This window comes from Oryctolagus cuniculus, chromosome 9 (assembly GCF_964237555.1).
Source record: "Oryctolagus cuniculus chromosome 9, mOryCun1.1, whole genome shotgun sequence".
Taxonomy (NCBI): domain Eukaryota; kingdom Metazoa; phylum Chordata; class Mammalia; order Lagomorpha; family Leporidae; genus Oryctolagus; species Oryctolagus cuniculus.
The window spans coordinates 73,298,416-73,316,343 of NC_091440.1; the positions used below are offsets into that span (position 1 = coordinate 73,298,416).

General features: G+C 46.8%; 1 long non-coding RNA gene across 1 annotated transcript in view; it reads left to right on the top strand.

Annotated features, from left to right (window-relative positions):
- The window catches only part of LOC127487179 (uncharacterized), a 33,790-nt gene extending 25,585 nt beyond the window's left edge, over positions 1 to 8,205 (top strand). Inside the window, exon 3 of the long non-coding RNA XR_007913720.2 lies at positions 1,021 to 8,205. This is a non-coding gene — a long non-coding RNA (uncharacterized lncRNA). The remainder of the gene's footprint in view (positions 1 to 1,020) is intronic.
- Positions 8,206 to 17,928: the final 9,723 nt, after the last annotated feature.

A 17,928-nucleotide genomic window follows, 5' to 3' on the forward strand; every position in this document is an offset into this window, starting at 1 on the left:
CAATGAATAAGTAAACTACTGTTTCCTGATGTTTGACAGTTAAAAGTACAAGGTTCCAAAACTTGGAAACTGGAAAAATTTGAGGATCACTTGTGTTGGAGTGTGACAATATGGTTTGGATGCTGGATGCTATGTTCTTTTAGCTCTTCACCTGCCTAAGGCTGTTTCATATGAAAGATTACTGGGCTTATTGCGGAGACTGTAATAGATCTACTGCCATCCCTCACCTTTGGGGTTGATAGATTGATTTTATCTTTTCAGGGCATTTTTAGATTCACTGCCAAACTGAGCAGAATATACAGAGATGTCAAAGGTTTAAGTATTCATTTATTTGAAAGGCAGAGTTACAGAGAAGCAGAGGCAGAGAGAGAGAGGTCCACTGCCCAAATGGCCACAATGGCCGGAGTTGGGCCAATCCGAAGCCAGGAGCCAGGAGCCAGGAGCTTCCTCCTGGTCTCCCACACAGGTGCAGAGGCCTAAGGACTTGGGCCATCTTCTACTGCTTTCCCAGGCCATAGCCGAGAGTTGGATCAGAAGTGGAACAGCCAGGACTCGAACTGGTGCCCATATGGGATGCTTGCACTGCAGACAGCAGCTTTACCTGCAACACCACAGAGCCAGCCCTGAGAAATGTCTAACTGATCTCCGCTCCACCACTGCGTGCCTTGCTATCAACACCCTTCAGAGGAGCAGTTCATTTGCAATCAAACCTACATGGACACATCATTATCATCCAAAGCCCCTTGTTTATATTAGGGCTCACTTTTGGTGTAGTTAAGTCTTTTAAAATAAGTGCCAGCACCTGTGAGTGCTCCGTTTCCTGTCACACTGATTTCCCTGCTGTAGTAACTCCACAGCCTATTGGAGTTTGCACCACTGCCTGATAGCAGTGTGCCCAGACAGATGAAGGTACCTTTCAGGTTCGCTGCTCCACCTCCTCCGATGTCTCGCGCTCAGCAGTCCAGCTATTATAATAAGTGCTTAATGTGTGCTCTCACATTGTTGTGGTATCATTTGTAGGATCTCATGCTGGGCTGACACAAGTCGGAGACAGCAAACGCATTAAAGGCTCATCGTTATCAGCTTGCTGAAGATTCGGTTGATGGAATGGTGGTAAACCTCAGACGGTCCTCGGAGACATAACCCTATTTGTGCTCTCTCCTCATCCTGTCCCTTCCCTTCATGTTCTGTCCTTCATAAATGCTGCTTGTCTGTTATGTGACGCGAATGTGTAGCCTGGCTGCTTTGCCAGTCTGGCCCATTCCCTGGGAACGTAAAAATGTAAAAATACCAACTGGTGAAAATATTGTTACTGGTGTTCAAATGTGGAGGGGTTTGGGACACTGCAGTAATGGATCTAGGGTATTTTAAAATGTCTTTTTAATAATTATATGCATTTCAACATTCTTGTAAGTTTCTTGTAATATGATGATCATTCTAACAGTCCTCTTTCAGATGTGGAAATTGCAAGAAGCAAAATATACACCTGTTTAATATATTAAGTATGCTGTAAGTATAGATTTCAATGCCACACCATAGATTTTTAATTTTTTTATTTATCTATTTGAGAAGCAGAGAGAGGCAGAGTCAGAGAAATTTAGAGACAGAGGTGGGGGCATGAGTGTGGGAAAAGAGGAGGAGCTCTGATTTGTTGGTTCATTCTCCAAATGCCTGTGATGGCAGAAGCAGGATGGGGGTTGGTGAAACCAGGAGCTGGGAATTCTATCCAGGTCTCTCACATGGGTGGCAGGAACCCAACTGCTTGAGCCACTACCACTGCCTTCCAGGGTCTCAGTTAGCAAGTAGCTGGAATCTGGAGGTAGTGTTGGAGACTAAACCCACATGCTCTGATATTGATGTGGGCATCTTAATTATTAGGCCAACTGCCTACCCCACATACCATTGATGTCTTAATACGGTAAAGCTCTATAAATCTAAGCAAGTTCTACCTTTACTTTTTCTAAAAGTAAAGTAAAATATAAATATTTATTTACATTTTCCATCTTTCATTTGGAACTATTATAAAGCATTTCTTTATGGTTATTCAATTCAATTATTAGGCCTATCACAGAGTCCTAGACACTGGACTAATAATAATACTAATAACCCTAATTATGATTATATTGTAATTGTATGTTTAATTCTGATGGCTCAGTTCTCTCTCAGGTACTCAGGTACTCTGAGGGGAATGTTGAGCAGGTATCCATAGACACATACATGGTTTAATGGGTCATGGACATGGACATATGTATGATTTAATGGGATATGGACCTGGATACATACAGTACCCACACAGACCCAGAGTTCAGTCTGGAGCCTTAGCCCCAAAGTCATTCTCTTTATCCTAAGGGTAAATTATGAAGAAAAGAGAGTTGGAGAAGGTCGCCATCTTTGAGTTGTTTCTCTATCAAGTTGTGCTGTGTGTGGATACACATTCATCCTATTTTAGCTCTCCTGAATCTCCTTATCCTAGGCACTGGCTGGGCCACTGTTTCTTCTGCACGTCTAGCAATACAAGTTAACAACAATTCCCTTCCTGTATTTATTTACTCTAAATCTTTGAGACCAAATCCTATGAACCTGTGGTCCTATAAATTGTCTTCATGCTACAACACTAATACACCACCCCCTTGTTTCTCATCACCATCGTGGAATTCCTTGATGACTTTCTGATGTTTGAGGCCTGGGAAATTTATTCATGCAATGATTCAGCAACTAGCATTTATTAGCTACTGTGAAGCAGGAATTTTGCCAGACAATGAAGATATTTAGTTGAGTAAGACACTGTTTCTGCACTCAAAAAGTCAACCATCTGTGATTTTTTGAAAAAAAAAATTCTTTGAGAGGAAGAGAGAAAGGAGAGAGAGAGAGAGAGAGAGAGAGAGAGAGAGAGAGAGAGAGAGATTGAGGCTTGTAAATGCCTAGGGTTGACTAGGTCAAAGTTGGGAACTGGGAACTCAATCTAGGCCTCTCAGGTGGGTGGCAGGGACTCAGTAACTTGAGCCACTGCTTGCTGCCTCCCAGGTCTACCTTGGCAGAAAGCTGGAATTGGGTATTGAACTGAAGCCAGAGCAGGACATTGAACCCAGGTACTCCAAAATGTAATGTAAGTAATGTGATTTATGTCTTAACACTAGACTGGAGCTTCCAACCCATACTCAGACTTGTTCGTAATTCATATTTTCCTGAGTTTGAGCCATTTGGTTGATGTGCCCCGAATGTCTTATTGGACAGAATATCCTAGAGGAGTGGCTGATGCAAGCTGGAGTCAGGTTGGGTGTTTGGGTTCACATTTACCTTCTTCTGATCATCAGAGGACATCCTGGATGTAGTTAGAATCCCCAGCTAGAGGAATGCCCCTGCTCACACCTCTTGACCTACAGGCACCATACTGACTTCTGTGAGGACCTGTTCCTGTGAGGACCTGTAGCAGATCTGATGGATGCTTGAGTATCAGACAAGCTGTGACCTGTGGCACTGCTATCACAGTTAGGGGTAGCCACAGCCAGATATCTGTCCTTAAATTGTGTCAGGTTTGAACATTTTCAGGATTAAAGCATCCACATTTGCTTTGTATGCTATTTGTGTACTCAAGTCCCCTCTTATTTGTAATATTGCTTTCTGTAGTCTCAATTACCTCTGATCAACACCATTCCAAAAATACTAAATGGAAAATTCCAGAAATAGACCATTCATGTTTGAAATGAATTTCATTTTAGTATATTGTTTAAACTGTTTTCTATTATTATTGGTTTTCATTACCATCTTTATTGTGTTCAATTTGTGAATTAAACTTTATCACAAGTATGTATATAAAGGAAAAATCATGGCATATTTAGGGTTTTGTACTATCCATGGTTTCAGGCATCCTGTAGAGGTCTTGGGATATATCCCCATGGATAAGGAGGGACTGCTTTGTACTAAATTCAACACTAGCAAATACCAGTTTGGATAACATACTAATTTAAATAATTCTTTTCTTTAGTGTCTGTAACACTGTGTCAATGACACAAAAGCTATAAATGTAGTATGTAACATACATACTGTACACATACACACAAGCAGAAATGCTTCAAAAATGTAATGCAAAATGAAATTAAAAGATAAGTCTATCTGATGTAAAAAACATTTGGAATTCATGCATATGTTTTTCATGATAGGCATTTTCCATAAGCTTTTTTTTTTTAAAAAGATTTATGTATTTATCTGAAAGGCAGAGTGACAGAGGGAGACACACATAACACACAGGCATACATATACACATGAGAGAGAGAGAGAGAGAGAGAGAGAGAGAGAGAGAGAGAGAATCTCCAATCTGTTGGTTCACTCCCTGGCCTAGGCCAGGTCAAAGCCAGGAGCCTTGAACTCCATCCAGGTCTCCACATGAGTGGCAGAAACCCAAGTTCTTGGACTGTCATGTGCTATCTCCCAGGCACATTAGAAGGATGGGAAGTACAGAGTAGCTGGAACTTGAACCAGGCGTTTTGATATGGGATATGGCTGTAGTGAGCCACAGATTAACCTGCTGTGCTACAATTCCCACTCCTCCATGCACTTTTTGAAGTGCACCCCCCATACACATATACGTGTATTGATACAACTTTTCTATTTGTCAACCTAATGGGATTATTACAGCACATCAGCCCTAAGGGAAGGAAGGAGTATGTGTGGGAGTTTTCAGGCTATCGCGTCTATAGCTGAGCACAGATAGTTTCATAGAACAATTGGTGATGAAGAAGAAAGGAGAGAAGTTGTAGAGGAAGAGAAGTCGGGAGATGTGCAGGAAAGTCTGTTGAGTTTGCAAGTTCCGTGGTGTCCATTGTGCAAGGGCTGACTTCCGGGGCTGCGTAGGTGAACAAATGCCCAGCGAGCTGGTGCTGGGGGTTGGCCACATATGCGGAAGTGTAACAGCTATGGATGTGTGGTTTGGGCAAAGGTGTCTGATTTGCCCTCTTTTCAATTTTCAATCATCTCATCCTTAGTCTAGGCAGAGCGACGACGAGTGGCTTTCATTCAACTTGTGCCTCAAGAGCACTTCAGGGACTGGGGAGCCATTTCTTACCGATTTCCCTTTCGAGAGGCTGGATCCCCACCCGAGCAGGCCTGGCTGGCCACCGTTAGCCTCAGGGCAGCGAGGAGGCCAGATTTCAGATCCTCTGGGCCTTCATGCACAGGAAGCCTTCCTCTTTCATGTCCAGTGGGCACAGACCCCTTCACGGGGAGATCTCTGACTACTTCCTCCTCTGTCTGAAGCTTTCTTGGCACCACACGCTTCCTGGGGTGGCTGACATCACCCTGTGTGGAGGAGGATTGGCCTGGCTTCTGAAAACATGTGTGCAATTGAGTGCATTCTATTAAGAAAGAGGGGAAAAAAATCAAACCCCAAACAAATAAGCAGACACACACACCATCCATGGCCATTGCTCAGCACTGAGAACTGGCAGCTCTGTGCCTGGCAGGAGGGCAGGAGGTGACTCTGAGAGGCATTTCTGAGGTGAACGCTATGGTTGGGGTGAGGGGACTGATGTGGTCCCAAGGAGACGGATAGCACTGCCCGTCCAACAAATCCCATGACTCTGAAAGAGATGTCACCACAGAGCCTAACAACTGGGAATCTCAGCCCCAAACAAAACCACAGCACCAAGATGTGGAAATGAGAGAAAAGCTAAGGGCTGAGTAAAATATTAAAGATTGCTATTGGTTTAAAAAAAAAAGAAAACACAGCTCTGTGACCACCACCTGAGCCACACAGGCTTGCGTAGGAGCTAAGGGACCCCTCCACCCCCTGCACACATGCACACACACTCACACACACACACACACACACACACACACACCAGTCAGACCCAGTCCGCCCTCAGCAGTGTTACAGCAGTCTCTTTCTGCGCACATTGCAGAGCCCAACATTCTTCAGGCTGGAAAACTTTCCTCACGTCTAACCTGAGGCCCTCATGCTGCAGCTGAAATTCCTTCCTTCCTGGAAAAGGACCTGTCACCCTTTCCTCCTCCAGGATCCTTCAGACTTGTGTTGACGTGAACAACAAATCCTGTTTTCTCCTCGGTTATTCAAGGAGAATCTCCGTATCTGTAACTTCTGGAGAACCTCTGTCAGATGCTGGTGCTCAGGGGACCCGGCGCAGGCACCCCTGTTCTGGGTTGTCAAGGAAAATCCTCTGGCCTGGATTCTTGGTTTCCAAACAGAATGCTGCACACTGTTTAAAGAGTATTTTGTTTTCCTTTTCTGGAACCCATTGTGTGTTGCGTCAGAGACAATGAGCGGTTCACACAGCTGCAGTTATCCAAGTATTAAACTCCCCATGCTGTCCGAGGGCACAGTCCCACTGCCTGCATGGGGTGTGGGGGTCTGGGTGGACTGTGCAGGAGTGTGGCTGGGGGGCCAGGGTCCCGATTCTGTCCTCCCTCCCCGCTGCGACTCACACACTGTGGAACTGAGTAACTGTTGGCAAGGTCTGGGCCACAGTAAGCCAGACTGGGCGGGGAGAGGATTCCATTATTATAACACAATGCCATAATAGGATAGGACATTCCTTTCATATTCTTACACAACAGGAATCTTTAAACTCCACTGTTACTCTGAAAGGGGAGGCAAAATGCACCCAGCGCTTTGTTGTGTTTTTGCCACCAAAGTTACCTTATTCATCGTGGGGGTTGTGTGGGCCTCAGCCTCCTGAGCTTGGTTTTCGCAGCTTCTGGAAAGGGTTGGGCAACACCTGAGGACAATCGCGGCGCTCACTCACCCCAGCCCTGCTGGGAGCTTCTGCTGGAGCCCTTTGCTGCGGCGTGGCTCCGAACCTGGCAGCCGGGGCTGCTCTTGGGAAGCTGGCCCTTTGGGGGCACTGTGCTGGTTCTTACCAGATGGCCTTTGGGTGTGGAGTCAGTGCACAAGAGGCCTCCTCAGGGCACTGGGGTTCTCCAGTCGTGCAGAGCCGACGGGGACACACTGGTCTCTGAATGAGACCACCGCCAACCCCACTGCCCTTCCCTGCAGAGTGGGCGTGAGGCTCAGCCAGCACTGGGGAAGGCCTAGCAGAGGCCTCTGCATCCCTTGCCAATGCTGTTGACAGGCCGACTCCCTGACCAGGCGTGGGTGCTGAGGCTCAGGAACCTGGATGCTCTTTCTATTTGGCCATGACCTTAGGCTTTAATTTCCTACCACAGAGTCTGGGTGGAGAATCACTGGGCAGGGGCTCAGCTAGGAGGCTGACGTGGAGCGAATACCAGCAGACATGGGGCATTTTCTTTATAAAAGTGTAGCAAATGAGTTTAACAGTCTTTGTGACCTGGTCCATCCCAAATCCCAATCTCTGACGTTGATGGTGATAGAGATCGGAATATAATGAAGGAAACCCAACAAACTCTGCAGCGTTCCAATATTCCATTGATAGTAATTTAAACTCTCATCCTTAATTTGTTCTTATACTTGCTCCTGTAGCATTTGTTTATTTAGACTACTGGGCAAGAGCCCTTCCTAAAAATCTTTGTAAATTCTTAAGTGCAAACAAGTAGCATTCTCCATGCCACCCAGCACTCTGCAAGGTTGGGCTGTCTGGGCAGTGTTGCAGACATTTTAATAACCCCTTGTGGGCAAATGATGACACTTTTTCTTATTTTCCAGTAGGCTTCTATTTGTTCTTTGAATGAGACTCCATATGTAAATGGATGATTATTCTCTGAATTTCTTCTGTGCAAGTTGAGCACCAGAATCTCCCATATTATGTGTACAGAATCTGGGCCTGAATTTCAACCGTGAATATCAATGAAGCAAAGCAATAAAAATCCATAAAAAATTAACATTGCTAAAGAGGACTTCAAACCTCTCGGTGCTACAGCTCTGAGGTCAGTGGTAAGTGACCATGGTTTAATGAAGTGGGGCTCCCTCTGATTAGGGAGAAGTGGGCATGGCATCTTCTGCGGCATAAATAGCCTGCCTCTGAGCATGCCAAGCAGTTGCTTTCAGAGGCTGAATTTTCTCCCAGCCTGGGTGAGTTGGCAGTGGACAGGAGAGGACATTCCAGTGAAACCGGGCCATCGGGAGCTGAAGACAAAGGCAGCTGATTCAAGTGCGCAAAATTGGAGTTTCTCTAATCAAATATATTAAATTCACCATTATTCTTGATTGTTTTAATGGGAAGAAAGGGCAGCTGTGCCCTTCATTTTCTAAGCATTTTATTTAGTGCTGAGGAGTTGGAGAAAGGGAGGGGAGAGACAGTCGGGTGGGAGGGGGGAGTAGAAAGGGCTAAGACAGCTACAGGAAGCTAATGCATTTTGTCTTAAAAGTAAGATGATTTTGCACGCAGCTCAGAACCACATGGAGAGTTCCTAGAGCTGTCACTCATGGAGAGAAAAAAAAAAGATAGCTGGTTTCTAAAGCACTTTGACATAGGAGTAGAAAAGCAGCCAGCGAGCAGACTGGGGGCATGGGATACTCAAGCCAGGAGCCCCCAGTGCCCAGTGCTGAACAGCTTTGCTTCACTGCCTACATGGAAACCTGCTTGTGAGCAACCCCCCCCCCCCCCGGCCCACCCCTCTGCCTCCAACCCTCCATACTGGTGCTTTGTAGAAGGCATTTAAATTTCAAGACATTTGGGGCAATTCATCTCCACTCCTTTTGTAACCTTCCAGCTTCACCATCTGAGCAAATGCATTCCAAATTCTAGTGAAGAAACCGTCGACTCAAGCTATTATTATTATTTTTTAAAATAGTTTCGCAGACGGTCCTGTCCAAGGGTAACGCTTCCTGCCCAGAGTGCAGGACTACAATGTCTTGGTATGCACCTCCAGCATCAAAGGCGAGCTGGGGTGCATGATGTCACTTTCTCCGTCTGTTGAGTTGATAACAGGATGAACCTGAACCAGACATTCCACTGTGCAATTAATTATTTCACTCCACCGTCAGGCAGGAGACTTAACTGTTGGAGCGCTTGGAGCTTCGCACACACAGATGCACTTCGCCGAGAGAACGGAGGTCCCAGAGCTGCAGTGTGGGGCTCCCGGGCTCCCACAGGCCACCGTGAGTCATGCGGAGAAAGGGCTTTGGAAGCTGGTGCCTGTTACAGCCTGAAGCCAGCCTGTTTCTGAGCTGGAATGTGAAAGGCAGCTGGCTGTGTCAAAGGGGCAGAGAATAAAGCCGCAGTGTAGAACGAAGACACAATTCAGCACAGAGAAGATGCTATTAAAATGGTTTCTGGCCCTCCGGGAGCTTCTTGTAGAGGGCCCCCTTTTGGAAACAAATGATTCTGTTCCTCTCCTTAAAAGAAAAAAAAAAAAAGAAGAAAAAAGAAAGGAGGTGGGAGTCCCTTTCAGTAAAATGTTACTGGGCTCTTTTTAAACATTCCCATTTGGAGGGCATTAAAGGGAATGTCATAAGGCAGTGGCTATATACTTAGGGGGCATTGTATTGAGTGGCACGATGCAGGCTAACTGCAGCTCTCCACCCTTCGGAGGGAATCCAGTAATCAATCAATCAGCTCCAGTCCCCTGTCGTCTGCGGTGGGCCTCCGGCCCCTTCAGGGAGGTTCCTGCCTTTGCACGAGACAGCTGGGTGAGGCGGTCTGGGGAGAGGAAGAACTTGCCAGTGCATTCCTCCCTGCCCTCCCACTCCCCCTCCCCTGGGGCCTCGCACACAAATATCCCTTTGTGCCTGTGGCCTCCATCCCTCCCAGCATGGCCTGAGCTGGCTTGGAAGCCATTGCCAGAGAGCAGCTCAGCTCCCCGCATCTTCATCTCGCAGCGGCTGTGTGAGCCTCCTGGGAGTCGCGCCCCAGGCTGGCAGGCTCTGAGCAGGCACCCACAGTTCTCAGCTTGGGGCTGGGTGGTGCTGCAGGTGGCTGTCATATCTCATCTGTGGCTGCTGCCTAGGGGCAGGGAGAAGGCAGAAAGGCGCATGAGAAAGGCAGTGAGGACGGCAGAGAGAGCACAGAGCTGGGAGTTGAGTGGCAGCCTTGGCTCCACTGAATTCACTGTATAAGCTTGGGGCGAGTCACTTCACCCCACTGCAGCTCCATCTTCATGGCGAAGTAAGAGGCTGTGGGGATGACAGCCAAGGTCGCTCTCAGGTTCATCTGCCCGTACCTCTCACTAATACCTGACAAGGTAGGACAGGAAACATTGTGTGCCTCCAAGTCACACTGGCCTTGATTTGAATCCTGACCTTCACCAAGTTACAAAATTTCTGTTTTCTTTTGAAAAAAAATTCCGAGTTTCCTGATTCAAATGGGGAATCTGAGATGATGACCAACATGCAATATATTCTTCCAGACATCAGCTTTCCTTATCAGCTGTCGAGTATTGACTGTCAAAAGACAAAGCTACTTAATACAAATCCACGTTAGTCCAAGAGATTTGCAGGTTCTAAAGAAATGTCAGCATTTGCATGTCATTGGTTACCAGTTCTTACATATTTCAGTTTCAGATACAGTATTAAGAATAACAACAACAACAAAAAATCAGGATTGGTTGTAAAATAGATTGTCAACTTTTTTTAAGGTTTATTTTATATTTTTTTTATTTAGGTTTATTTATTTTTGAAAATCAGAGTTACAGAGAGAGAGGGACAGAGAGAGAGAGATCTTCCATCCGCTGGTTCATCCCCCAGATGGCTGCAATGGTTAGGGCTGGATCAGGCTGATGCCAAGATCCAGGAGCTTCATCTGGTTTCCCACGTGGGGCAGGGGCCCAAACATTTAGACCATCTTACCCTGCTATCCCAGGCACATTACCAGGGAGCTGGATCAGCAGTGGAGCAGCCAGGATTTGAATGGGCACCCATATGGAATGCTGGTGTTGCGGGCGGCTGTGCCACAATGCCAGCCTTTCACCTCCCTTCTTTTGTTTTAAGATTTATTAATTTGTTTGAAAATAAATTATAGAAAGAGATGGAGAGACAGAGAGAAAGAGATCTTCTATCCACTGGTCACCCTCTAGATAGGCACCATGGCCAGGACTAAGCCAGACTGACCCAGGAAATGGAAGCTTCATCCAGGTCTCTCATGTGGGCGGCAGGGGTCCAAGTACTTGGACCATATTTCACTGCTTTTCCCAGGCCATTAGCAGGGATCTGGATCAGAAGTGGAGCAGCCGGAACATGAATGGCCACCCATGTGGGATGCCAAAGCTGCAGGTGGCAACCTTACCCACTAACCACAACACTGGCCCCATGGCTGTCAACCTTTTTATTTTTGCTGAGTAGGTTTGTTCAAGCATAATTCTTATCTATTCTTATCATCATTTCAAAATGATAAAGGCTGCTATGACTAATCAATTTTACTGGGAAAGGACCCTTGTGAAACTGGCTCACACATGTATTTTTATTAGATGTAAAATGTGCAAGGACTGTGTCCTTCCTTTTCCTCCCCATCTCTCCCATTCTGCTACCAAGCTGGGGCTGGTCTTGGGAAACCCTGTGTTCCAGAATAAATGCAGCTCATCTGTGTACCTGCCTGTGTATGTGTAAATTATTTAACATTAAACTCCGTTTCCCCCTTTCATTCTTCTTTCAAATCTCTGCATTCCCGTGTCCACAAACACACAGCTCTTTATACACAATCTACCCTGAAATTTCCAGAAGTGAGCAAAACACTGTGCAAGCGTCAGAGACTTCCCTCTGACCTTTCCTCTCCCCCTTGAATAGAGTCGGCAAAGGCTGCTCCTCCCCTTTCCTCCTTCGTCCAGATCACACTAAGCGCAATTCTAGCACATGGACCCCTCCCTTCCATTGGCCTCCTCCACGTCCCGGGACTGCCCTGCTGCCCTGATCTGTCTGGGCAGAGTGGGAGGTATGGAGAACAAAGGCGACCTCGTCCCTTCCTGTAGTCGCTTAGCATGGGGCATCTTGGGGAGCTCACCACCCTCTCTTATTGTCAACAACAACTTCTTATCAGAAAAGCGTTGGGTCTGTCAATTTGTCCCCTCAGTCCTTTCCCTCCTGGTAGCAGGCAGGAGAATTCCGGGCTCAGCGACGCCTGCTCCCTCAGAACCTTTCATTAGCTGGGAATCTGGGCCACGGCCCCTCAGTGGAGTCAGGGGCTAATCAGGCAGGCGTAGCCTGGGACGCTGGAAAACCCTCCACCTCCTACTGATCTGAGAGCTCACACTGTGGTCTCACGTATTGTGAATTATGGAAATGCCAGACACGCCCACAGTTAAATATAAGCACCAAGAAGCTGTTGAATGCCAAGTGTAAGTAACTTTGGAATGTTCTCTGCATCCATGCTGCCTCACACACTTGCTTCCGTGAGCGCTAGCGTAAAGGAGCTCGTGCTACATTGCTCTGCGCTCGGCTGGCCTGTTTCTGGTCTGTTCCGTGAACCAAGGTTGCTGGGATCACACTTACCCTGCAGGGGCCGTGACCTTCCTTGTAGACATATTTATTCTCCTTGGGAGGCCTCTCCATGGTCTGAAAGGAACACACAGAAAATCCATTAGGCCCAATATCAAATCTCTTTCTGGGGTAATAGATGTCAGGCTACTTGTGGAGATCTGAGTCAGGAGTCTGACCCCTCCTGGAGCTGAGAGTGTGACTGAGCTCAATGGTGCAGCTGGCTAGCCACACAGACATTCAGCCCGGCGCCACCTCCCTGCTCATCTGGACTCAGGCCGACAATAGGCAGATGGCAGCAGTGCATGGAGGGTGGCCCGGCTCTCCTCTCCGCTCCTCTCCCCCCGGCTCTGGCAAGGAGCTGTGGAGGAAGGCTGCCAGGATGTGGGGTAGGTCTCTGCACTGGGCCTTTCAGCTCAGCTTTCTCTTTCCTGGGCTTGCGCATCTCTTTTTGAAGTGATTTGGACCCTGAAGCACAATGGAGCTTGTTTTTCATTTGCAAGGCCTCAGTTCCTGCAAGAAGCTTGTTAAGTGTGAAGAGGCACGCTCCCTCTTCATGTGGTCTGCAGTTCTCATGTTTGACTCATTTTTGATGTGGCGGCTGCAGCCAATGAAAGCCACCCCAGCCGCAGTTCAAAGTTATAAACGGAGAGGTTTTGGTCTCTGTCTTCAACATTTCCTCTCTTTGACGTCTCTGTGGGGCCGAGAATGTCATTTCCTCAGTCGCTCCCAGACGCTTCTGCTCTCATTACGTTGTGTCCTTTGCTCATTAATGAGGGCAGTGGGATGCGTGGGATGGGAGCTGGGGCATCAGGGGCATGTGGCCCCCTTCCCCGGCCACCTGCCCTCCAGAGTGCAGATAAGGTGTCAGGAACTGTGCTAAGGAGTGACAGCACAAAGACAAACCCAGAGGACACCACGCTTTGGGCACGCCCAGCCTGCCTGGGGGTGCAGAGAGGACTCTGTCGTGCCCCCTTGAAGGTCTGCCACTTCCTCTTAGTGGCCAAAATCCATGTATCCTTTTCAGTTGTCACACTCCTTTACCTATCACTGGTTCGGGGTTCTCTTGACTGTCTGATCTTGAGTCATTTTATTCAACAGCTACCCGTTAAGTGGCTGATTTGTCTGTCATAGGAAGTGGTACTGTGTCACGGACAGAGCATGTTTTAGTGCCATAACCTTTAAGCACTGCCTTGTCTCAGTTGTGTGACCTGGTAACTTATGCAGACTCTAGGGGAGCTCAGTTTCCTTTCCTCTTAATGGGGTTAATACTATCACCTACCCCATAAGGTCATTTTTTTTTTAAAAAAGATTTATTTATTTATTTGAAAGTCAGGGTTACAGAGAGGCAGAGAGAAAGAGAGGGAGAGAGAGGTCTTCCATCTGCTGGTTCACTCCCCAGATGGCTCCAACACTGGAGTTGCGCCGATCTGAAGCCAGGAGCTTCCTCCGGGTCTCCCATGTGAAGTTGGGCCATCTTCTACTGATTTCTCAGGCCGTAGCAGAGAGCTGGATCGGAAGTGGAGGAGCTGGGACTTGAACCAGTGCTCAGATGGGATGCCAGCACTGCAGGGGGTGGCTTCACCTGCTACACCACAGCGCCGGTCCCCCATAAGGTTTTGTGAAGTTTAGATAATATCAGGAACAAGCTTAGGACAACACCCTGGCCTATTGTAGGTGCTTAATGAACATTAACTGCCGAGTTTATCATTACAGTCCCCTGACTAAGTACTAGGAATGCAACCGTGTACCTACTGTCCCCTCATGGTGCTTACAGGCTGGAGTGGGAGCAGGCAGCCCACAAGTGAGTAAGCGCTTGAATGGAAACAGCTTCTGGCAGCTTGTGCTACTCACTGCTGTGTGTTCCTGGGCCTCCACTCCTGCTTACTCCCCATCCTTTACTGACTCGTCTTCTTCCATTTTTTTCATGAAGTAGTGACTTCCCCAATTCTGTTATTACTTCATCTCCATGCCTCCCACACTGAGTTCCTGACTTTCCAGTAGGTCTTCATTGAAACCTCAAGACGAACTGAAAGGTTTCACATCTGTCACCCAGGAGTCATCTGTGCGAGCTTCCTTGTCAGAGGGAGGAGGTTGCAGATGCCCTCCCCGCCTAGCTTTGCGAGTCTCCTGGATCTCAGTGCTTCAGAATGCCCACCTCTGAAAGGGAGATGATAGTGCTTTCTTTCTCTCTCTCTCTCTCTTTTTTTTTTTTTTTTTTTTTTTTTTTTTGACAGGCAGAGTGGACAGTGAGAGAGAGAGACAGAGAGAAAGGTCTTCCTTTGCCGTTGGTTCACCCTCCAATGGCCGCCGCGGCCGGCACACTGCGCTGATCCGATGGCAGGAGCCAGGTACTTCTCCTGGTCTCCCATGGGGTGCAGGGCCCAAGTACTTGGGCCATCCTCCACTGCACTCCCGGGCCACAGCAGAGAGCTGGCCTGGAAGAGGGGCAACCGGGACAGAATCCGGCGCCCTGACCGGGACTAGAACCCGGTGTGCCGGCGCCACTAGGCGGAGGATTAGCCTAGTGAGCCACGGCGCCGGCCAATAGTGCTTTCTACATGGATCCATTGAACACACACACACACACACACACACACATCCTCAACTGCATATATGATGTATCTGCATACATAAACATAGGCATATATGTGCAAATACAAAAAGGGACTCAAAGTTCACAGAAAATGAACATTATCTTTTAGTTTCATTTGTCCATGAACTTTTTGAAGCTCTTTGGACACACACGTGTGTTCAAATATATATATATTTGAAATATATATATTTGAAGCCCTTTCTACACACATGTGTATATATATATATATATTTGTGTGTATATATATGTATATTTATATGGGTGAATGTATACATTTGTATATGTGACTACTTCTACATGAAGTATGAATATGCAAGGGTACAGCGAAAAGGTCATGGAAAGTGAGATTAAAATATACTTTTTTTGGTGCAAAAGAATTTTGAAATCCATATATATTGACATGAAAAACCTCAATGCAGTGCCTGACCCCTAAGAAGTCGTCAGCGCATGGTAGCTGTAACTCTTTTGATGAGCTGGAGCTCCCACGTGGATTGTGGTTATTAGAGCACTGCTCCTGGAATACAGAAGAGTAGTCCTGCACATTGTCATTCAGCCTATGTAGTCACAGAGACAGGGCTGACAAAGTCTCCCATCCTTAAAGGAATTCGCAGTAAAGATTCGAGCATAGGTGACTCAAATGTAAGTCATACGCTAGAAGACAGTTAAATTAAGGACACATGTCTGGAAGCCCAGAGGGAAAACAATTTTGCTCAGGCTATCAGAGAAAGTTTCTTTAAGCTCAGCCTCTCGAACTTAAAGAATCAGAAACCTGCTGACAGATGGAGGGGACTGGAGGAAGGACATTTTTAGCAGAAAGAAGGAGAAAATGTTTGAACAAAGCAGAGGTTTAGGCAACTGCATGGCAGGTCTGGGCTCTGACCACCAGAATGTGGTGAGCGCTAAGGGGGCCCTGTCTGCAGAGGCAGGCTGGAATCCTGGTAGAGGGTCTGAGGCCTGTTAATGAGTTTGCAGCTAACTGCAATTTTGAGCTAAACATGCATTGCTCTAGAATGAGAAGAAGGTCCTAGCTTGTAAGAAGACAGATGCAACAAAAGGAAGAGCATTTGTAAAATGGGGAAATAAAACGGAGTGAATCATGCCAGCCAATGCAACTTTTTTGTATCTGCTGGTAAAAGACTCTCACGAATAGTCATAGTGCCATGGCCAGGTTGTCAGCTGATTTCCATGTGTGGTAGACACTTGAAGTGGTTTTATTGCTAAAGAAAGGGGCACAGGATGAAAGTCATAGGCCTTTCAGTGTCATTAAGCTTTGGTATTTGAGCTTGATCCTATGAGGTGATAATCTCAACATCAGTCCTTCCTCCATCTGACCTACTTCCTTCCTATGCACATTGCAACCTTTCAATGTCTTCTCTCCCCCTAGTAAATGATTTGCAAACTCCTGAGCATGATTTATATCGTGCTGTACCTCTACATCTCTCCCTATTTTTCCCCAAAATTTATGTGTTGAAAGCCTACCTTCCAAGCTGATAGTGTAAGGAGGTGAGGGCTGTGGGCTGTAATGAGACCATGAGGATGGAGCCCTCAGCAATGGAATTAATGTCCTTATAAAAGAGGTCTGGAGAACTCCCTCCCTTCTACCATAGGAGGACATAGTGAGAGTTAGGACTCAGAAGGAGGCCCTAGGCTGACACAGAATCTGCTGGCTTTTGATCTGGGACTTCCAACCTCTGGAACCGTGGGAAGTAAGTGTGTGTTGTTTCTAGCTGGTTACAGCAACTCACATGGTCCAACACACCTTGTTACTCTTCTCGTGTGCTCCTGCTCTGGACATGTGAACTCCACATAGCTGCTGAATATGCTTTGCTCCTGCTCTGCTCTGTGTCTTTGCAAACACTGCTTCCTCTCTATCTTTTTGGCCTCGTTAGCCTCTTCTCCTTGCCCCAGACCCTTTTCTTTTTCCATCTCCTCTGGGAAGCCTCCCCAGTTTCCTTTCTCTGGGGGTGTCCTTCTTTGGTTTTTGAAGAACAACCTATGCCATCTTGGTCATCATAACACTTCTGCCATATTTTCATTGCTGCTTAACAGAGCATCTTCCCTACAGAGCTCCTGAGGGCGAGAGCTGCCTCTCCTCACTCTTATATCCTAAGTGCCTGGCACATACTGTGGATAAGAACACCACTGATGAACTGAGGAAGAATAATTCTATGAACCCAAGGCATATTCATATTATTCACCTCAACAAGACATTATAATCTTATAGGAGCCTGGAGACAGCGTTTGATGTTGAGGATATGATATGAAAGAAAGAAAAGAATCCTGAAAAATGCAGGGCCCACTTGAGGATTTAGAGTGTCAGCCTTGACCCAGGTCACTGTGCAAATGTAGTCTTAGACTTCCTATTTCAGAATCAACTACAGCTCAAAACGCAGATTTCTAAGCTTCTAGAATCCATCTACCAAATCACATTACTGAAGAATGGGACCGGATAGTAAGCATTCTTAGCAGGTTCCCTGGATTCTGGTCCACTCTCAAGCCTGAGACCCCTGACCTGAGCAGTTTCAATCAGTGTAATGTTGGTGGGTGTAGGATGCAGGAGGAAATTGAGGGGACGATGCATGTTGATGCATGTTGACGCGATTTGTAAGGTTGTGAATTCCCTGCAAGGCTCAGATCTCTAAAGCAAGCTGTATACCATGCAGGTCATCATAAGAAAGTAATTAGACTTTTGAAATAGTTACAGAACAAGGAATGGGGCTAAGATTGTCTGGACCTTATGTAATCCCACTTGGCTAATGGAATAAGTGCCATATACATGCACAATCAGAATGAGAGAGAGTGGGGAATAACCATGTCCCTCAGCTTGCAAACCAAAATGAGTAGACCACTCTGGAGGGCTCTGAGGTGACAGGTCTCTTGGGGTTTTTCCCACTGACTGGTGCCAGAGAATAAACAATGAACAGAAATGAGCTTTGTCTTTCCTGACCAGAAGGCTCCCGTCCAATTGCAGACTCCTCTCAGTTGGAGAAGAAGG